The sequence below is a fragment of the Myotis daubentonii genome, chromosome 2 (genome assembly GCF_963259705.1).
Source record: "Myotis daubentonii chromosome 2, mMyoDau2.1, whole genome shotgun sequence".
NCBI classification, from domain to species: Eukaryota; Metazoa; Chordata; class Mammalia; order Chiroptera; family Vespertilionidae; genus Myotis; species Myotis daubentonii.
Genome location: NC_081841.1, coordinates 38,130,905 through 38,151,830, shown reverse-complemented (window position 1 = coordinate 38,151,830; position 20,926 = coordinate 38,130,905). Strand labels below are relative to the sequence as shown.

Sequence of the window (20,926 nt, the reverse complement as noted above, 5' to 3'; positions counted from 1 at the left end):
TTTTGTCATAAGCAGTTATATATTTAGGTTTTTTGCTCAAATATCACAACAATTGTTAACATAAGGGGCAGAGTTTTCGCTACAGTTCTTATTTTCGTCTAGATCAGTGGTTCTCAAGCTGTGGGTCGCGACCCCTTTGGGCAGCGGTTCTCAACCTGTGGGTCCCGACCATCAGAAAACACATCCTGCATATCAGATATTTACATTACGATTCATAATAGTAGCAAAATTACAGTTATGAAGTAGCGACGAAAATAATTTTATGGTCTAGATGGTCTTTCATCTAAGCTTTATTTTCTTTAAATAAAAATGTGGTTGATTTTTTTTTTTTTTTCTGAAAGAATGTCTCTTTTCTAGGTTGGAGAAAAGAACGCAAACTAAATAAGAATGTTCAAAATATTGCCTCTGCCACTGGTTATTTTCTGCCTGCTTTTGCTGATCTTATCCAGACTCAGCTGGAATTCCAATTACCTGGGTATCACTGAGCTGAGTGGCAGGCCAGGGGCCCTGAGGGCACGATGCAGACCCCAGTCGATACTAGTAAACTGACCGAGAAAAAAAAATGTACACCTTGCTTTAATAACAATGATTCCCTTTTGCAATCATTAAAAAAAAATAGCTTTTATCTATTAGGGATTACAATTTCTCTTTAAATAAATTTGCTAAGCATTTTCCCAAAATTTTCATCGGAGGCAAGAGCAACTTAGGGAGGTTAAAAATAAAATTTGATAATGAAGATCATAAACAATAATCTCTTATGTTTAGTTCTTTTGAAAACTTAAGCAACAGGTGCATTGTTTCATAAAAATAAAGGAGTTCCATATTTAAATTATTCGTCCTTTAAAAGTTCATCAACTGAGGTCACCTAGTTTCTACTCTTGATACTAAAATTTTGGTATTTTATTTTATTTTTCAATTTTTACCCTAGCATTTTATAAGATAAATACTAAACTATTATTATTATTTATAATTTGAATTACTCTCTATTCATTTCTTTCTGAGCCAGGTTTTGTTGTCGTCTTCTTCTTCTTCTCCTTCTTCTTTTTAAAAAATAGGCTTTTGCTGCAGCTAGACATGCTCTGTCAGTCAGTGTGTCTCAGGGGCCGACTCCATCAGCGGACATCCCTCACTCTCCACCCCCAGAAATGAGATGACATTTATTAATAGTAAAGGGTTCCCCATGCCACTTCACAGTATCATCAATCCCATTAATTTCTGTCAACAGAGTTGAGGGTTCATCAAAGTGCCCTCTCTCCTTTTACGGAGCAAGAACCAAAATTCAGCTCCTCCTAACTGGTCTCTGTTTTCAACCCAGGATAAACTGTGAGGAAAAGGCTCCTCCTGACATCGTGTTTACTCTTGACCGATACATTATCAAGAACTCACCCTCTGGGACTTCTGGAATCTCAAGCACAGAAACTATTTTAACTTCATCTATGAGGATATGCACATTTACTTGGACTATACTTTCTTTTTGAGGCAACATTTCTCTAGGAGTTTCATAATAACTGATCATGAGAAATGTGTGTCTTTTTCTCTCACAATTCCTACCACTGTCCTTGAAGTTCTTGTTTCCAACATGAGGTTTCATGGTTAGTGTGCTGGTACCAGCTGTAGTCATTGGCCAAAACAGCAAGTCAAGTCGTGTACTTATCCAAAGCAAAGATCTTTATTGAGGAAGGTCAAATGTCAATGTAGAAGGAGAAAGTGACTGGAAAAAAGGCACCAAATTAAGTCCCAGAAAAAAATCATATTTCATATGACAATGTTGGACAGATCACTTAATTAAATGAACAGCTAGGGTAAATTACCTTTGGGAGAAGTTCAACCACAGAGGAAAAGTGATGTAGTATCACACAGTAGTAGTAAGAGAATAGAATTTTATACAACTGAGAGTATGTGGGGGGAGTTCATTTGCTGGTGAAATGCGATATTCATAGTCTGGGAGGAATAAGATATAAAAGAAAGAGCGATCAAAAATAAGTGTAACCAAGGTCCTAAAGAAGCTCAGAGGGAATAAAATTAGTAGAAAAGATGGAGTGGTCAACCCTGAACACCAAAAGGTCATTTCATCCTCTAAAAAGGAGGAAAAGAAATGAGACTGGGTGGGTGGGAGGTAGATACATTTGTATATTAGAGCAGAACCCGAGATAGATCTTTGGGTACTTCCCTCTACAGAGTATGAGGCAACCCCTTTGTTATCAGTAAAAGAGCTGCAAGTAAAGGAAAGTGCTCAGGGAAAATGGTAAATATTTGTAATTACTGCTCTAGACAGGAAAGAAACTAGACCAGAAACGAGCAAAGAAGCTGAAAGCAGTGGAGTGTCCTGCTGGGGTTAGAGATGAACTTGACCAACACCTGTTTCACACAGTTCTCTCCAGCAACCCTGAGTGCCGGGTGGTGGTGGTGGGGGGGGGAGTGGGGGGTGTGGAGCATGACATATGGACTGTTAGCAAGATGCAAATCTGATTATACAAATAGTGGAGTTAAGGAGAAACAAAAGGAAAAGGTAGGGACTGGAGGAAGCTGACAAAGGAGTAGTTCAAGCAATGAACAGAAGCTGCAAAGGGAAGGAATAGGACCAGGAGGAACCTCATGGACCATGAAAAAGTGTATTTGTGCTGAACTGGAACAGTAGCTTTGGGGGGGAAAAGGAAACGAGAGAGCTGGAGGCATAGGATGTCACCGTCCATGTGTGAACTGTTAGATTAGAGATTTCAGACACAGCCGTCTGGAGCAATGCTGAAGCCAAGGACTGGCCTTGGAAGCAGGTTTCTCAAACTAGGTGCCTTAGGGCGGGAACGGAAAGCTGGTGAGGGTGTGAGACCAGGCTCTAGGGTGCTGTGTGCTCCTTCACATGGATGTGGTACTGGAGGATACGCTCCGCAGTCGGGAAGGAATAGACATCCGTGAGTCACGTATTTGACAGATATCAGAGAATGAGCTGGCGGTGAAAGTAACAGCAACAAGGACGGGCAGAAGATGCAAAAGAGGAGAGGCTTTCTGCCGTTTAAAAAGCAGAGGTCTGCATTAGCAACACGGCAGGACAACACCTCTCCCTCCTCGCTGGTTGTTCTGAGGCTTGTATGAAATAATGGATGTAAAAGTCCTCCAAGGAGTGTAAAGTACAATTACAATTATTATTATTTGTGTACAAAATTATATATAGACATATGTATTAGAGCCCCTGCACACAAAATTATCAGTCTTACATGCTATTAATACCATTAACATTAGCAGCTCATAATGTCTTATTCTTTATCTTAACAGTTCTTGAAGCATTTCATGTGCACACTTCAGCATTTTCTCACAACAATCCTGGGAGGTAAACAGAGAGGGCCATTGTCCACAGATGTGGAAAGTGAGGACATGATTTGGCTAAGGCCCATACCAGTGACAGAACCAGGACTTAAATTTTGATGATAGAAATGAAGTCTTCTAATTCATATCCTATATAATAAAACCCTAATAAGCAAATCGACTAAATGGCGGAATGACTAGTTGCATGACACGCACTGACCACCAGAGGGCAGATGCTTAACACAGGAGCTGCCCCTTGGTGGTCAGTACGCTCCTACTGGGGGAGCGCTGCTCAGCCAGAAACTGGGCTCATGGCTGGCAAGCACAGCAGCGGTGGCGGGAGCCTCTCCCACCTCCAAGGCAGCGCTAAGGACCCTGCTGGGAGTGGGCCTAAGCCAGCAGTCGGACCTCCCTCAAGGGGTCCGGGACTGCGAAAGGGCATAGGCCAGGCTGAGGGACACCCCGCTCAGTGCATGAATGCACCAGGCCTCTAGTAAGTAATAAAGAAAATAAGGGATTTCTCAGGTGTTCATTTGCTTCCTGCTTTTCCTATAACTACATCTAGGACACCTGTACTGTGCACCTGGTAACTCTCTGTTCTGTATTTTTTCTTAAACACTGCATAGTAGAATATTAGAACTCTAGGAACTCAAAGGTACTGAATTTGCAAGGAGACTCTATCCTCAACAGCCTCAAATATTTACCTATTGGTACAATTACTTTCATATACTCTTGGTAATAAAGAAAAAACCCACGAGTCTGTTCCCATTGAAAATGAATACAGAATCATTTTTTGTTGATTTTCAGGAAAATATGATGCCATTCTTAATACAAACATGTCTAGTTTATACAAACAATGGGAGTGTTTCAAAATCAAAGATATTTTCAAAATACATTCTTTAGATGGAAGTCCCTCTTCACTGAAGTTATGCTTCAGTAATGACTATATTTTTATGTTGATACTTGCCTAATGACCATATTTGAAATTTTGTGAGCCTTGGTTTTCTCATCTGTAAAATGTGTAACCCCTGGGATTGATGTAACATAGGTTTTTAAAGTGCCTGCATGGGGCCTTGCACCTGTGATTTTAATCAACCATGACTTAGTATCCTGCATGTCATCGTTAGAGTATTTCCTTCCTTTGTGTGAACTGTGTCACTGCATTGGCACCAACAAAAGGAAATCAACCGTTGCAATCTTGAGTCTGAAACCACAATCTGAGGTGGCATTCACAAACAAATTGCTTAAAAAGCGACGTAGACAGGGAAGGCTCTCTTTAAACAAGACACAAAAATCTCAATACCAGGAGAAAACCTTTGGCAAATTCACCAACATGAATAGCCAGAACCTCTGCTCTTCAAGACGCACCAAAAAGAAAGTACAACAAGGCACAAATGAGGACCTTTATCACATCAACCCAACAATGTGAGTCATGGTTACTATATGGGACCCTGAGCAACGACCAGTAAATGGTTTTGCAAAAAACTGCAGCTGGTCCTGCTTTACAAACTCAGGAAAGGCAGGTTTTCCATTTTCTCTTCTTCTTGCTACCTCTCTAACATCTTTCTGCATCTTGGTCCATGCACAGTTGGATCGTCATCGTACAAACACACTAACACTTGTCCAAAGCCACGCAGTCAGAGCCTGGCTCTTCCACAGCCTCTGCCTCAGCCCCACCCCCTCACTCATGGCTGAGGGCTGACTGGGGTTCCAGCCACTCTCCTTTCAGTTCTCCCCTTTGTTGGATCTCCATCCAGGACCACTCTTAGATGTCCCCTCCTCCCACCTCCCTGCAAGGCCAGCCCGGTGTCTGGACTGCCGAGGAGTCTCAGAAGGTAGATGGCAAGTCCCAACATTATACTCTGAGGCAGACTGAAATTGGACTCCCTGATGCCATGGGCTGGGCGGGGGAGGAGGGTGCCAGGAGAGAAAGCTAGTTTCAATTCAGGAACTTTGATGGTAAGTTTCCCTTTGGAGTAAACACCTATGTCTATCTAGAGAAAGCACCGGAAATAAGCAAAATGGCAATGGGAGCCAGCACTGGACACACAACCCAACTGTACCCTCACAGACTAATGGGCCGTTCAGGTCCTCATGCCTGCCTCAACGCCAGGATGGGAAAGAGGCCTAAGCAGATGTATTATGCGATGCCTAATTGTTCTTGCCTAATTCAACTGGTATAATAGATTTTGAACAATCCAGATAGCCTTAATAGTAAGGGAATCACTTCTGGGGCATCTTATGATGTGCCAAGACCTGTCCTTAGCATGGGACCCATTTGAACTCACTTATTTCTCAGTACAGCCCCGTAGAAAGTGTCTATTGTTAGGTCGAAACACATAAAATTGCCAATATCCAACCATTTTGACCTGCAATTGTGTGCGGTACAGCCTGCATTTTGTCTGCATTTTACAGAAGAAACCCAGCTAGACGCAGAGCGCTTCAGTCACTTGCTGGAAGGTGTCCCAGGCAATCGGGCTTCTGAATCTATGGTTGCTATTGACTACTGAAATATACCACCTCTCCACCACAGGAATACAACGAACAGAAATGGTGTCTTCCTATTTAAAAATTCTGTCCACGCATCTGTGCCCCGTCATTCCCAGTCTCCACACACACCAACCTCTTCTTTACTTGCCTATTTCTTTTCACCTAGTCACTCAGCTGGAAATATCAGAATCAAATTTGATTTCTCTTTTTTATTTCTCTATGACCAGAATCCAAATCCTATTGATTAAGTCTGCGGGAGCTGCAGAATCATAGGGTGTGAGAGCTGGAAGGGGCTTGCGAGATAACTAGTCACTTTTCTAGCGCAGATCGTCACTGAGCGAGCCGGTAGCGAGTCAGGACAAGAGCCTGTACTCCTGGGCTCAGGCCTGCTCTTCTCTCTCGACCTCAGTCCTCACACTGGACCAAAGCCATTGATCATGCCTCTGCTTCTCCGGAGCTTCAGGACCAATCCCCTCCATGTGACAACAGCTCAGACTCCACGGCATTGACTATTATAAACTCCATTTTACAAAGAGGAAACTGAAGCACAGAATTTAAAGAGATTTACCTCGGGTCACACAGCGTGTAGACCAGTTCCAAAAACCATGCTCTAGACCACCCAGCCATATTCCCTTTGTTTGAGTCGGCAAAGCTCAGACTTCACGCCTTTGGGAAGTAGTTCTGATTCTCCCTCCACTCTGGGAGGAATTGAAAGTCTGATCTGCCAGACCCTCAGAGCCCCCATTAAATATCACATTATATGTAAATGACACCTTACATATAAGGTGTCTCCCACAGACACCTTAAGAGAAGTGACTGTTTTACTATTCTTAATAGTCACAGAAGTTGACATAATGCCTGACCATAATCACTAAATAAATATGCGTTGAATGGCTATCTAACTAATCCACCTGCCTTCAATTTCTCCTTATTCCAGCCACCTTCCAACCTCAAGTGAGTCAGGGAAACTAGGGCGATATTTAGTTGTAAGTACAATGGAGAAAGATAAGCCCTAACTTAATAACCACAGATAAGCCCTTTTACTGTTGTCTACTAAATGTTGGGTCATCAACTTATCACTCTTGACACAGTAATCTTTTTTCCATCCATAGTCACTATATCTCAGACCCAAATTATTTAAAATTTTATACTTGGATATTTGAGTGTTAAATAAATTCATTTATTTTATTTTACCTAATTTATTAGACCAGAAATTAAATCCTTACAAGCAGGTCAAATAAGTACTTTGATCTTAACATAGAGGATCCTAAACTATTCATAGTCACAGTGGGCTTCAGAAGTCATTACAGTGAAGTAGATTTTGAAATGACTTCATTTCCGAAATTTGTCAGTTCTGAGGTGTTCAGACAGCTACTGTTTGAAATCACATGCAGCATTATAATAAACTAGGGGTCCAATGCACGAATTTGTGTACCTTGAAAGGAACTGTGGGCTGCTAGGCTGCGGTGGGCACAGGGGCAGGTCTCGGCCCATCCTCCGTGCCCTCACCTGGCCCCTCCCACCACGGTCCCTGGTTCCCCTCTCTGCAGGCAGCCCCGCTCCTGCCACCGCCACTTCCATGTGCTGACGGAACTGGCCCCACTCGCACTCGCTGACAGCACCAAGTGACCAGGGCTGGTGCCAGCAGCTGGTGCTAGCAGAGCTGGCACCGTCAGCGGGTATGAGCGGCGGCTGCTGCCCCGATAGCCCCTCAGGAGCAGGGGGAGGTGGAGAAGCCCTCAGGGGCGATTGGGGCCAGCAGCCGCCACTTGCACTCGTTGACAGTGCTGAGCAATTGTGGCCAGTGCTGGGCACCAGCAGCAGGTGTGAGCGGCGACTCAGGCACCGGTAGCGGGTGCAAGCGGGGCCGGCACCGGCAATAGGTGCGAGTGCTGGGTAGGACCGCGGCGTGTGGGAGCAAAGAATTTTCAGTAACCACCAGGGGCTAGCCATGATGACAGTGACCAGCGCCCCACCTTGGTCTGGCACCCCCACTCACCTGCTCCACCATCCCACCATGGCCGATGCCTGCCATATTCCACGTGTGCCCCCTGGTGGTCAGCACACATCATAGTGACTGGTTGTTCGGTTGTTCCACGGTTCAATCTATTTGCACATTAGGATTTTATATATATATATATATATATATATATATATATATATATATATATATATATATAGATGGTGCTAAGTCAATTGGATTTCCAAATGGAAAAATGAATTTTTAGTTCTCACATTATAAAGAATTAATTCCACATAGATAAATCTTAGTATGAAAGGCAAAACAATAAACTCTTTAGAAAAGAACATCTTTCTGACCTAAAGTAGGCAAAAGAGCACTAACCACAAAAGAATAATACTAATAAATTGGACTCTATTAAAATGTTCATCAAAAGAAAAAATTAACAGACTGAAAAGGAAAGCCACACTTGCGAGAAGACAGATAGCCAACAAAGGTACTATATCTAGAATATATAAAGCATATTCACAAGTTATTATGAAAAAGACAACAGAAAAATGGATACACACTTGGGCACTTCTCAAGACAAGATATCCAAGTGACCAAAATAAAATGAAATAAAAATGTGCTCAATCTTGTCAGTCATCAAAAAAATATAAACAAGACCACAATGCCATACAATAATTCTTCCACCAAAATGGCCAAAATGAGGAGAGAAAACAAGAAGTGTTGATAAGGATCTGAAACAAGGGGATCTCTTAACTGCTGCTCTGGGAGCATAAATTATATAGCCACTTTGGAAAACTCTTTGGCAAATTTCATTGAAGATCTCTCTATATAAAGCAATTCAATGCTTAGGCATACCCAACACAATGCATACATATGTTTAACAAAGACCTTCATAGGAATGTTCCTAGTAGCCCTGTTCCTCAGAATCCCCTAATAGAAACAAAGGGATTAAGTGTGGTATATTCACAGTATGGAGCACTGTTCAGCAGTGAGAATGAATAATCTACAAATTTACACTATTTGGGTGAATCTCACCAACAAAATGTTGAGCAAAGAATCCAGACACCAAAGAAAGCATACTATATGAATTTATATAAACTCTTCACAACTGGCAATGCTAATCTAGGTTTGAATCCAGCTAATCTATGGCGTAGAAGTCAGAATAGCAGTTACTTTGGGGGGGAAATAGATAGTGACTGGATGGGAGTTTATGGAGCACTCAAATATTTTGTTTATTTGATCTGGAAGCTGGAATCTGAAAGAAGCTTAAACATGTTCTACTTACTGTATTTACAATCTATTCACTTTCCACATGTATCTCATAAAAATAATAAAAGTCACATGGAAAAAAACTCTTGTGATCTTAACACAAAAATACTTAGTAGATAAAGTTTCATCACCACATTCCATTCTGGTAAGGAGGAGTCAAATATTAGGTCAGGTACTGGTTTCCTAAACATTAGAGGTTGAATTGTGCCCCCTGCTCAAACTCATGTATTGAAGGCTTAAACCACACCATCTCAGCATTGATCTTACTTGGAAATAAGTTGTTGTGCATGTAACTAGCTAAGAAGAGGCCATAATGGATTAGGGTGGGCCCCTAATTCACAATGACTAGTATGAAAGAGGAAATCTAGATAGAGACATAGACATGCATAGAGAGAAGATGATGTAAAGACACGGGAGAAGATGGCCACCTACAAGGCAAGAAGGCCTGGAACAGATCCTTCCCTCACAAGTCTCAGAAGGAACAACCTTGCTGATGCCTCGATTTTGGATTTCTAGTCTCTAGATTTGTGAGACAATGGATTTCTGTTATTTAAACCACTCAGTTTGAGGTATGTTTTTTTACAGCAGTCCAAGCAGCCCAAAAGGTTAAGTATCTTGCCTATAGACACCCAGCCAGAGAGCAGAGCAGGAAGGGAAGGTGATGTTAAAAGGCGCCTATGCACTAGGGATCTCTCTCTCTCTCTCTCTCTCTCTCTCTCTCTCTCTCTCTCTCTCCCCCCCCCCCCCCTCATCTAGCATCTCACACACTTTGCAAAACTGCTCTAAGGAATGGGGCGCATTGGAAGGTGTTATTCGGGGGAAATGACATGATCCTTTTGGAACAATATAGTGCTCTGAATCATGTGACAAAATGAAGATGGAATATGGAAACCTAACCCTCCCTGTGAGGAATCTTTACAAGGAAATCATTCCTGACCTGGCAGTGGCTTAGGTCTGGAGTATTTCAAAGAGGGGAAACGAGTAGCTCGATTGTTCCAAAGCTTCCATCTTGCTTGCTCATGGCCTCTTTGAGAATCTGCTGAAAGCTATAAATCCTCTCATCAGACAAATGTCATACTCATCCAGATGTAAGATGATGGGTAAGGGTTTTTAAGGCAGAGGATTGGTTTTTTTGTTCTTTCTTTTAGAAATAAAAATGAATGGCTAAAGAAAACGGGGTTTCTACTTGTCATCTCAGAGGAAGGCAGCAACTAACTACTGGCTCTATGCCAAGACTCACAGGTATTCTGGAAACTTTGTAACTTTCCCACATTGGTCGTTTTTGCTCTTCCCCTATATCTCTTCCCACAGTGATTAGTAGTTAATTACTTAAAACACAAAGAGATTGTGGGTCTGTCTTTCCGGGCAGAAAGTAAAGGGGAAGCCTGAGGAGGGAACCCACTCCATAGCCAGGTTTGGGGAAAGTGAGAAACTAAGAGGAGAGGAGCACAGGCTGAAGAATCCTCAGGCCTTGTGAATGAAGGAGGCCATTATCTCCTTGGGAAGAATTTTCATTCTCTTTCCTGTGGACTTTTTAAGATTTTATGTGAACTCCATTTCCCATCATAGCCTCATTGCTCTCTCTCTCTCTCCCCCTCTTTCTCATTCTTTCCCTTCCCCTTCTCCCTCCCTTCCACTCTGTCTAAAAATAAAGTAAAATGAAATAAAATAAGATAATGAATGGAATGGTCATGGGATTGAAGTAATAAGATTTGGATACTAGTCTACTCATCCATTAAGTAGATGTGTGACAAGTTACTTTATGTCTTTGGGACTGGCTTTTCCTTTCTATAAAATTAGGGTACCAAATATAGACAAGGGACTCAGACATTCTACAATGTAGAATATGAATATATGCAATTAAAGCAAAGCTATTTGTAGTCTCCACTATGCACAGTGGATAAGTTGGTGTGATATATACCAACATATAGGAGTTCAGGAAAGTCTAATTCGAGCAAGTTTCATTCTGTCCCTAAAGAAATTGAAACCTAATTTACCTATAGTGTCATCCTGTGATCAGCATGCTCTCCCTGCAATTTGCATAATCATTGCTTCAGGCAAGACTAGACCAAAATTGTGGGAGGAAGGAAGAGGCAATGTCTCAATTCTACAAAGGAGAAAGTTTTGACAAGTACAAGATGCTGAGAAAAAAGGAAGCTGCTCAGTTGGATGAAAGAAATGAACTCTTTTCAAACCATCTAAGATTCCTGCAGCTTTGAGAATAGTTTGTAACTGGCTTTTAATACCCTTAAGCCTTTTGTTAGAACAAGTGTCCAACTTTTAGATTCCACTTATCTTGAGGGCAGATATGTCCTGCAGGTCTTGTAAAAACACACAATAGGAATGAGATTCAATCCAGAATGAGACAACAGTTATAGTGTAATAGAAACAAACAAATGAACAAACAAAAAACCCCACATAGACTGACATAAAGTTGATTTCATTCATATTTATCAGGGTATCCTACTCACATTTCTGTTTCAAGTGGAATTAAGTGAACAAATTCCCTTAAGTTTTCGCTAAATGGGTCTATTTTTATTAAATGATGACTGTCCCTCTTTAAGATGCTTTCATTACTAGATAAGACTATGCTGCTACTATCCGGACATCTTATAGTCTAAATGTCCTTTCTTCAAAGTAGCAAGCAAAAGCCTTCAATGTATGCACACACTGAATTGTTACACCCAGCTGGGCAGATGCCTCCAGTTTCTTGACAACAGTGTGCATTGGTAGATCTAACTCTGCTTGAAGTACTTAAGTGCTTTCAAGTATGTTGGGACCAGACACATAACGTAATGTTCTTCCTAATTTCCAATTATCCTGTTGTCAAGACTACCTGGGGTTTGCAGAATGTGTCCTCTCACTGACCCCTGCTAAATAAAGCCCTATTTTTCTACAATGTGGAGCATTTTCACAATGACTTTTTCTCACTTCTTGACTGAGAAAATATTATTCTTGCCTCCCGTGGTCATCCTGTTATTCACCAGCCAATGTTCCTGACCCAACAACTCTTCAGCTGAGGTGGAGGGATGAAAAAGTGGATAGGAGAGGGCGTGTTTCTGCCTTTTCCACAGGGAGCCACAGGGAAGAGCCCTGGCTTCCCCACCCCCTCAACTGTGTGCTCTAATGGTGTGGAGCCATTTCTGGAGGAGCCCGGGAAGTTAAAATGCCTTAAATACAAGAGAATAGCCCAAAAGCCATAGGGGACACCTGTTGTCAATTGCAGCTTGGAAATCATTTTGCTGGACTGGAAAGGATAAGCATACAAAATTATCTAAGACTTGTTAAACCATGATGAGAACAATAAGCAAATGCTATTCTCAGTGTCTGGTAATTCATTTTTTTCACTGTCTACTTAATCAGATTTTGGCCATACAATATTCTTTGCTTTGATACAGGTGTTTAGTAATAATAATAATAAAAAAAAAAAATACCTATTGAATGATCTCACCTAAAACACATTCTTTTTTTAAAGGTAGGACTCTGAGTTAGTCATGGAAGATTCCTGGATGAATGTGGCTGGCCAGGAGCCTCATATTTCATAGTGTTTGATTCCCACAGAACACCCTGTTCTGGGGAGATTTCCTGATAGCAGTGATCGACTGGCAGCGGCCCCCGGAATTCAGGTGCACCCACAGCCCTGACTTTGCCAGTCAGGATGGGAAGTTGTATTTCAGCTCCATGTCCAGAAAAGCAGCAAAACCAGACCAGTGACCCAATGGCTGACCTCAGGACCAGCTGCACTGGATAATTCCCCTTGCCCTGGTGCCAGCTAATCAATCAGTGGAGACCACAACCCTGAAAGCGCATACCTGGAAAACTGTTGAATAGTCTACTGAGATCCCCCGGACCCTCCCTGAAAACCCTTAGGATGGAGGACCCAGTGCACTCTATCTCCCAGGGAGCACGCACCCTGGCCTATGCCTTTCCCTTTTCCCTGGCCCAGGCAGGTTACCATTACCTTCCTCACTCCCAAGCTCCTAGGGCCCTCCCTTTACCTCTATAACTTGTTTCTTAATCCCATTTCTTATAGGAATTACTTTTTATACCTCTGATTAACCAAATAAATGTTCTCTTATAAAAACATATATATACAAATATCATTCTTAGTTCCAGCATTATACCAAAACAGGGTGGAGCCAAATTTGCCCTCAGGCTACTGGGCTGGAGCACCAAATAGGTAAAACCACAGACAATTTTATAGTTGTGTGAACCTGTCCCTTCCGTTCCATTTTACTGCATTGTTCTTTGGTCCCAGGTTGCATTCCTGCCTCCGCCCCACCAGAATGCAAATGCACTGGGGACCAAGAAAGAATGTCTGAGATTCATTGCAAAATCACAGGCTCTATGTAGTCACACTAGAGGCCCTGTGCAAGTTAGGGTCCCTAGCGGCGACTGGCCGGGCACTCCCTCCCTTCCCCTGACTGGCCCCGCCCCCTGGTCGAACTCCCGGTTGAGGGGACAATTTGCATACTACACTTTTATTATATAGGATGGTGTGGCTCTGCCAGAGATACAGTACAAACATCAAGTAGGGCCCAGACCCGCCATGGAACACAAGAGGCCCCGTGACATCTTCTCCACTGTTTATGCTCCAGGTTCCTCACGTGTAAATCTAGACTTGACAGAATGTACTCCAGAGAGGTCCTGCATAGCCTGGCCAGCATGTAGAAATTTTTTTAATGTTTTTAATCAGACTGCAGATCTTGCAGGTGAATATCTCTTGATTTCTTATACATATAGCAGAATTGTTTTCATCATCCAATTTCAAGCCTATTGACAGGGTCAATTCTGATCTCCTGCTTTCTTCCAACTAAGGAGCATGAAAGACATGAGAGAAACTGATAGTTAAGAGAGCTATGGATGTTAAAAGGTTTAATCTATTAATACAAGGGTAGCATTTCCCAAAGCATGTTATGCTGAACACTGACTCTGTTAGATGTTCCACCAAAAAAGCATTTCAAGGACAAATAAGTTTAGGAAATATGGCATAAAATACCTCTTCTTTTTCAATGATTCTTAGTGTGCATTAGTATATTAAAGGCTCTGAGGATTCCTGTGATGAAACTGCTTAACTGCTCAGCTGGGGTGGCTCAGTGGTTGAGAGTATACTTATGAACCAGGAGGTCACAGTTCAATTCCCAGTCAGGGCATATGCCCAGAGTTGCAGGCTCAATCCCCAGAGTGGGATGTGCAGGAGGCAGCCAATCAATGATTCTCTCTCATCACTGATGTTTTTATCTCTCTCTCCCTTCCTCTCTGAAATCAACTTAAAAAAATGTGTTTTTAAGAAAAGAAACTGCTTAACTACATTGAATCAAGTGTTTCTCAAGCTTATATGATCAGGACAGCTTTCTTTCTCTTTTATGTAACTGTTATTAATACTTCAAGAAACGAATGACCTACAGACTACATTTTGGGAAACACTTCTATAGACCGGGGGCGGGGGGGGGGGCAGCTAGAATCTAAAGGTTTTATGCAGGGGAGTGAGTTATGTTTTAGAAAACCACTTTGGTGAGAATCAGGTCCTTCTCTTCTAGTTGTTGTCATTTTAGGAAATTACCCTGTATTCTATCCATATGCTCAATCCAGAAAAACAGGAGCCGTATTTGTTGTGGTGGTAACTTTTAAACAACTAGAGGCCCGATGCATGAAATTTGTGTGAGGGGCTCGGCCCTCACAGCCCCTCACAGCCTCAGCCAGCCCTCACAGCCCCGGCTGCATCCGGAAGGTTGTCCAGATGGTCGTCTGGAAGGATGTCCAAACAGTTGTTCTGCTGTTCGGTCTAATTAGCATATTAGCTCTTAATATATAGGATTATAAAATGCATGCATGGTTTAAAGATAAGCCCAACAGTGCAAGTGATAGTATGAAAAACAAAAGCCTCCTCCCTCCTCTCTCTCACTTTCTCCTCTACCCAACAGCCTGGCCTACTTCCTAGAGGTACTAAGTAGGGTTAGCCAGATTCATTTCATTTTTCGGTTTTTTATATGCAACTCTAAATCATACACACGCGAACCTATTGTTTTAAATTATACACATTCAGCAGTATCTACTGAAGAAATTTGTTCTCACACGTCTTCCTGCCTCGCTCACCTCTCACCTCCTCTCTGTCACCAAGTTCTATCAATTTTACTTTCCAAATGCATCTCCCTGTCCTCTCCTCTCCATCTGCCCTGGCAGCACTGTCACTGGCACTCTGACCATTCTCTTATTGTACTCATGAAGATGTTAAAATATAAGTTAGATGATCTCTGGCTTCAAAGTCACTAAAATACAATTCAAAATCCTTGTCAAGATCTGTGAAGTTTTGCATGACCAGGCTCCCACCTACCTCCCCTACCCATAGCCAGCCTCTCAGCAAAACCTTCACCAAACTCCAGCCACAGGTGCCTGCTGTCCCTTGAACACTTGTGGCCTCTTCTTCTCCTTCAAGCCTTCCCATTTGCTCTTTCCTCTGCCCAGATGGATTCTCCCCAAATTCTTTTTGGCTAACTTAACCCATCTAATCTGAGTCAGCCCCTGTGTCTTTTTCTTCATAGCACTCTGTTCTCCACACTACTTTAAATTTGTTATTTTATGTTTATTTTTTAAAAGTCTCTAAGTTCCAAAAGAATGGGGAACATATCTGCTTTATTTAACACTATATGCTGTAAAATTGGCACTATGTCTAGTCACAGGATGGGCTTAATAATTATGTATCATATGAATGAATTTAGCCAGTGGAAAGTTCTCTCGCGGTTTTAAGTTCCTGCTTTTTCTTAACGTGAAATGTAGTCCCATCCAGATTTTTATGTTTTGCATACCTATCTATCACCTAGAAGACTCACTCATTCATCTCTATGAGGAGCAGAACTTATAGGGACATCACATGTAACTCTCTGCTTAAGCTTCACTGTCCTCAGTTTGTTTTATTCTCTTCTTGGGAACTCACTGCACTTATTTTCTGAACCATTCATTTTGTGCCAAATCTTATAATGCCTTGTAACACCTATCTGCTATTATTGGCACCTCTTATTTACACATTTTGTCTTGCCAATGATGTCATAAGTCTATCAAGTATAGGACTTGGTACTTCGTATCCTAAAGTATACAGTGTGCCCCTGAACAGGGCAGTTGCATGAGAGGAGTCTCCATCCACCCCCTCTGGTGCCCCCATTATACGACTTTGATGTGGGAGTTTGGCCCATTTCCTTTCACTCTCTTGTCCTCCTCTGCCCTTCTGAGTGCGTTGCCATTATGCCAGGAATAAAGGCTGGTATAAAGATAAGCTCTGAGGTCAGGAGAAGTAATTAAGGGGAGTGTGCAGACAGAGGACTTGCCAGTGTTTCATTTCCTCCCCAGTGTTACAGGAGGGGAAGATCACGCGATAAGGGAATAGGTGTGTTTTATATTGCTAGGTGTCTCCTAGAACATATTAAAAAGTGACTTGTTCAAGATTTTGAAAATATGGATTTTTAAAACTTAAATGAAACAAAGAGGATACATCCTCAAAAAAATTCAGTTATTAACTCAGTCCTCTCTTTGTTCAATTTTTGGGTGAATTAGACCCAAACATCAACTTAATTCAGAAAGTGTCTTTGAAATCCAAGAAGTTATTCTGTACTTCGAGTTGCCATTTCTAATCTTGTGATATTTAAGGAATATTTTTAAAAAACTGAACACCTTAGCTACTCCCCCTGCCCCTGCCACCAAAATATAAGGGTTATAAAGGATCTGCAACCCTTTTATTGTACTAAGCCAAACTTCCTCAACTAACTTCTGGAAATGGAGCAGAAAAGTAAAGCCTGTAATACTGTCTTTGTTAGCACAGAACTATTCCAGGAAAGTAGACATTTTCACAATTACTTCCTCTTTTTACCTAGTGTGTCCTCACAACAACCCTTTAAGGTGAACAGAGTGGAAGCTATTGTCTGCTGTCCTTATTTTGTCAGAGAGGAAACTCGCCACAGAGGGCTCACTGACATAAGTATGCAGCTGATAATTCATGTTGGAGAATTCCCCTGAAGAATTGCTATGAGATAATGCTATTGCTCAGAATAGGGCTGTTAACCTGGGGTCAGGACTGGCTGAAGAATTTGCAGGGTCTAGTGCAAGCATGTCAAACTCAAAGGCTAACACAGGCCAAATAAACAAGGTTTAAGTTTATGTGGGGGCGCAAAAAACACACACAACCCATAAGCTTCCATTTTAATAGAAACGTAGGTTTATTTTGAAAAATATAGTATAAAATAGAATAAAAGCAACGATACAATTAATGTTTCCTTAAATACCATTATATCGGCTGGGCTACAAACATATTCGGTGTGGGCCGCATGCAGGCTGCAAGCTTGACATGCTTGGTCTAGTGCAGTGGTTGGCAAACTGCGGCTCGCGAGCCACATGCGGCTCTTTGGCCCCTTGAGTGTGGCCACGAAGTTTCAATCGCACTGTACGTGCGCACCCGCACGTGGTATTTTGTGGAAGAGCCACACTCAAGGGGCCGCAGTTTGCCGACCACTGGTCTAGTGTACAATGAAAATTTGGAGCTCCTTGTTTGAAAGTTCTTAAGACAGCTGAAGGTAACAGCAGGACATTAAACCAAGCGTGGGGGCCCTTCCAAGTACAGGGCCATGTTTCCATGAAGCTGGGCCTGCCTGGGGTCTCTGGATGGCTAACATTTGGGTGGCTGGGTTTCAAGGAGATTGTGAACTCCTGACATTTTAGGCAGAATTCTGTGTCAATGTGTATAATATGATTGTTTCGTATATTCCATAGCTATTGTCAGGTTTTCAAAGTGGTCTGTTAACACAATGAAGTGTTAAGAGTGCATCTTCGAGAGCAGCAAATGTTTACACAGAGCCCAGCATGTCACAATACATCGGAGGGACCAGCCTGCTGGTGGGCCCTGGGCACGATCCTGCAGGAGACTGTCTGTGAATGAGTGAGTTTTCATGAATGCATGGGGATGCACACAAAACAAAAAACTGTTAAGCCTGCCCAGCGGTTGCCAGAAAGACAGACACTGACGCTCCAGGATGCATCCTCAAAACATAGGAAAGCAAATAGTGAGATATTCAAGATGAGTCCATTCTTTACAAACCCCTAAGTACCACCTAAACACGAGCCAGTTTATTTATTTTCACCCCTTTCAAGCAAGGTTCTCTGTCTTCTTCTGTAATTAGACACCACATTCCCTCCTATTAATCAAGGAGAAATGTATCACGGAAGACCTGCCAGCTCACGCTTACTTACATCTATTTTACAGATAACTCTTAGGAACTGGAGTAAGGTAGGACTGTTGATAACGTAGGCGCAGGAGACACCCTCAGAAAGAGGAGAGGAGTGGTGGTCATCTCTTAGAGGCGCTACACAGATATCCCTACATGTGGATTTTGCTGAAAAGCCTGCTCCTGCCGTGAGGGGCGGCATTCGAATTGTATTCAGTTCCTTTGCACTTTTAGACTAAAAATGCTCTTCAGCCAAATCTCCAGCTCATAGAAATGGGGATAGGGAGAGATGGGTAATTGAATCCACGGCATAATCCTCAAATTTCCATTTGCTCAGTGTCAACCTTGTCTAGATGTAGCCTCTGGCGCGCAGAAAAAGCACCCTCCACTGTGTCCTGGTCACTGTTCTTGCGCGTGGCACAATGGGGCACTCTACGGGGCACAACGACCCAAAGCTCGTGGGTTCCAGCGAGAACCTCTGTTGCTCACACCAGGAGACTCACTCATGGAAGAATAAGTGCTCATAATTCTCCCTATCCCGACAGCTGAAAGAGCAGGAGGCTGGCAGGCGGGCGCCTTCCTATGGCTTCTAGGACTCAGGTGCTCATTATTTCTCTTAATGGAATGGAACTGCCCTCGGGAATCTGACTTGCCTCCCCGCACGCCATGGACTCCAGCTGGAGTCTTCTAGTCCTGGCTCCCTGCTCCCCGCAAGACGCCCAGGCCACAGCGAGAGGTCCAAACTTTCAACCAGGACAGACTCCGCCCCGGCGCCCCAGACCGTGTCCAGCCAGAGCCGAATGGGAGGGTCTGGACGCTCGCAGCCCCGGGTGGGGCTGGAGGAGGGGGGGCGAGGCCGCGATCTCGGGTCGGGAAGCGGGAAGCGCAGGGAGGGCAGCCGGGGCGGCGCCGCGCCGCGCCGCACGTGGCCTGGGAGTCGGCGCGCTCTTTCTAGGAACAGCCGCGGGCCAAGGAGGCCTGGGCGAGCCCCGCCGGGCGCCCCTCTCCCCCGGTCCCGGGCTGCCCGGGAGCAGCACCCCACTGTAACCCTCGCGATCCGCGGTTCCCGCCCCTGCGCACCCCACTTTGGCGACTATGCGGGCGCCCAACACGCCCCAGCCGCTGGCTGCGGGCGGGGTGCGGCGGGGCAGCTCCAGCGCGCACAGCCTTGGAAACGCTTGGTGCTCCCGCCCGGCCCCGCGCCCACCCTGCCCAGCCCAGCGCGCGCTCTGCCTTCCCCGGCGCGGGCTCTGCCAGCCGCGGGGCCGCGGACTCTGGAATACCTGCTCCTCCGGCTCGGGGTGGGGCTCCTCTGCTCCGGTCCTTCCCCGGGGCTCCGGGAAGTGCTCCCGCCTCAAGGAAACGGCTCCTGCCTCTCGGCTGTCGAACGTGAGACTATATATCCGGCAGGAGACTGGGTGTGGGGCGGAGGAAGCCACCCTCCCCCCACCTTCCCCGCCGCGCCGCGGCCTCGGTGTCGGGCGCGGAGCGGGCAGCAGCCTCAGCCCCGGGCCGGCGGGGGGCGCGGGGCTGGCGGGGGCCGGGCAGTCGAGGGCAGGGGGCCGCGCGCTCAGTCCCGCCCTGAGCCTCCATTCATTCAGCACCAGGCAGATCCACTATTACTCCACGGGTTCCCACCCCTCTCCTCGTTTTTTAATGGGTGGGTGAGGGGAAAGGGAACAGGAAAGGCGCCCCTCTCCGGTCTGGAAAAGAAGGGAAAAAAGAGGAGAGGGCGGAGGGAGGATAGAGACCGACAGACACGGGGTCAAAGGCTCTGGTCTGAACGCTTGGAGGACACATGTTTCCCCAGCCACCCTAACAGGATGGGCAGCCCCAAATCCGAGTTGACTCAGCTCGTCCCTTCTGCACGCGCCCCCCGCCCCCCAAGAAGGATGCTTTGTATCTATCTGCTCCAAACTCTGCCAGGCGCCCCGCAACGACCCACAGCGCAGGGTTCTTCCGGACACCCAGGAGGGGCTGGAGGCGCGGTTGACTCAGACCTCCCAGGCTTGGAGGACAGAAATCTGCGCGCGGTGGGGGTGGGAGTGGGCAGGTGGATGCAGACTGGAGAGGATAAGATGCTGAAGGAACAGCAGCGGGCTAGCTTTGCTCAGCGGCCCTTCAGGCTCTTCAAAAAGACATTTGGTTTCTTAGCCAGATAGATTTTCGGGGGGGGGGGGGGAATTAGGTGTGGCCATTGGCATCAGGGCGGAGTTGTAGAGGGAAGGACAGGCATGAGAGTGGAGCTGTCACAGGTCTCATCCAGGTTGTGCGGAAACCCAGCAAACGCCCAGCCTAATTCCTTGGACAGGTGGAAGGTAAATTCCCGCATAAATATGCTACATTAAGGAAATCCAGAAAGGAATATTGCTCTATAAGCTGTCTTCATTCCCCTCATTACAACGATCGCCATAGATAAAGACATAAAATTCATGAAGGTTAGAATGACTGCAATGAGCTATTTCCTGCATTAAAACTATTTACACCCAATTTGAATTATCTTCTACTGGACTCTCTTCAATTAAATGCATCAAGGAAAGTGTAACCTAAAGACACCTGGCTAGTTTCCTCTGGTGACTGCCTCAAACCAACAGGGAGAAGAAAAGTTAGGACCAAATAAACATACTCTGTTACCCCTCTCCCGACTCAAGAATAAATCTGAATGTGTCCTCAAAACGTGTATGAGAGT

At 44.4% G+C, this 20,926-nt stretch overlaps 1 protein-coding gene across 2 annotated transcripts in view; it reads right to left on the bottom strand.

The window, feature by feature from the left end:
* Positions 1-20,926, bottom strand: part of FAR2 (fatty acyl-CoA reductase 2) — a 140,901-nt gene that overhangs the window by 109,330 nt on the left and 10,645 nt on the right. Inside the window, exon 1 of one of the 2 annotated variants that reach the window (XM_059682466.1) lies at positions 19,521-19,731. The exons of the other annotated variant lie outside the window; for it this stretch is intronic. The gene's annotated coding sequence lies outside the window, so the exon portion shown is untranslated. Of the gene's footprint in view, positions 1-19,520; positions 19,732-20,926 lie in introns of those variants that run through there. 2 annotated transcript variants of the gene reach the window in all.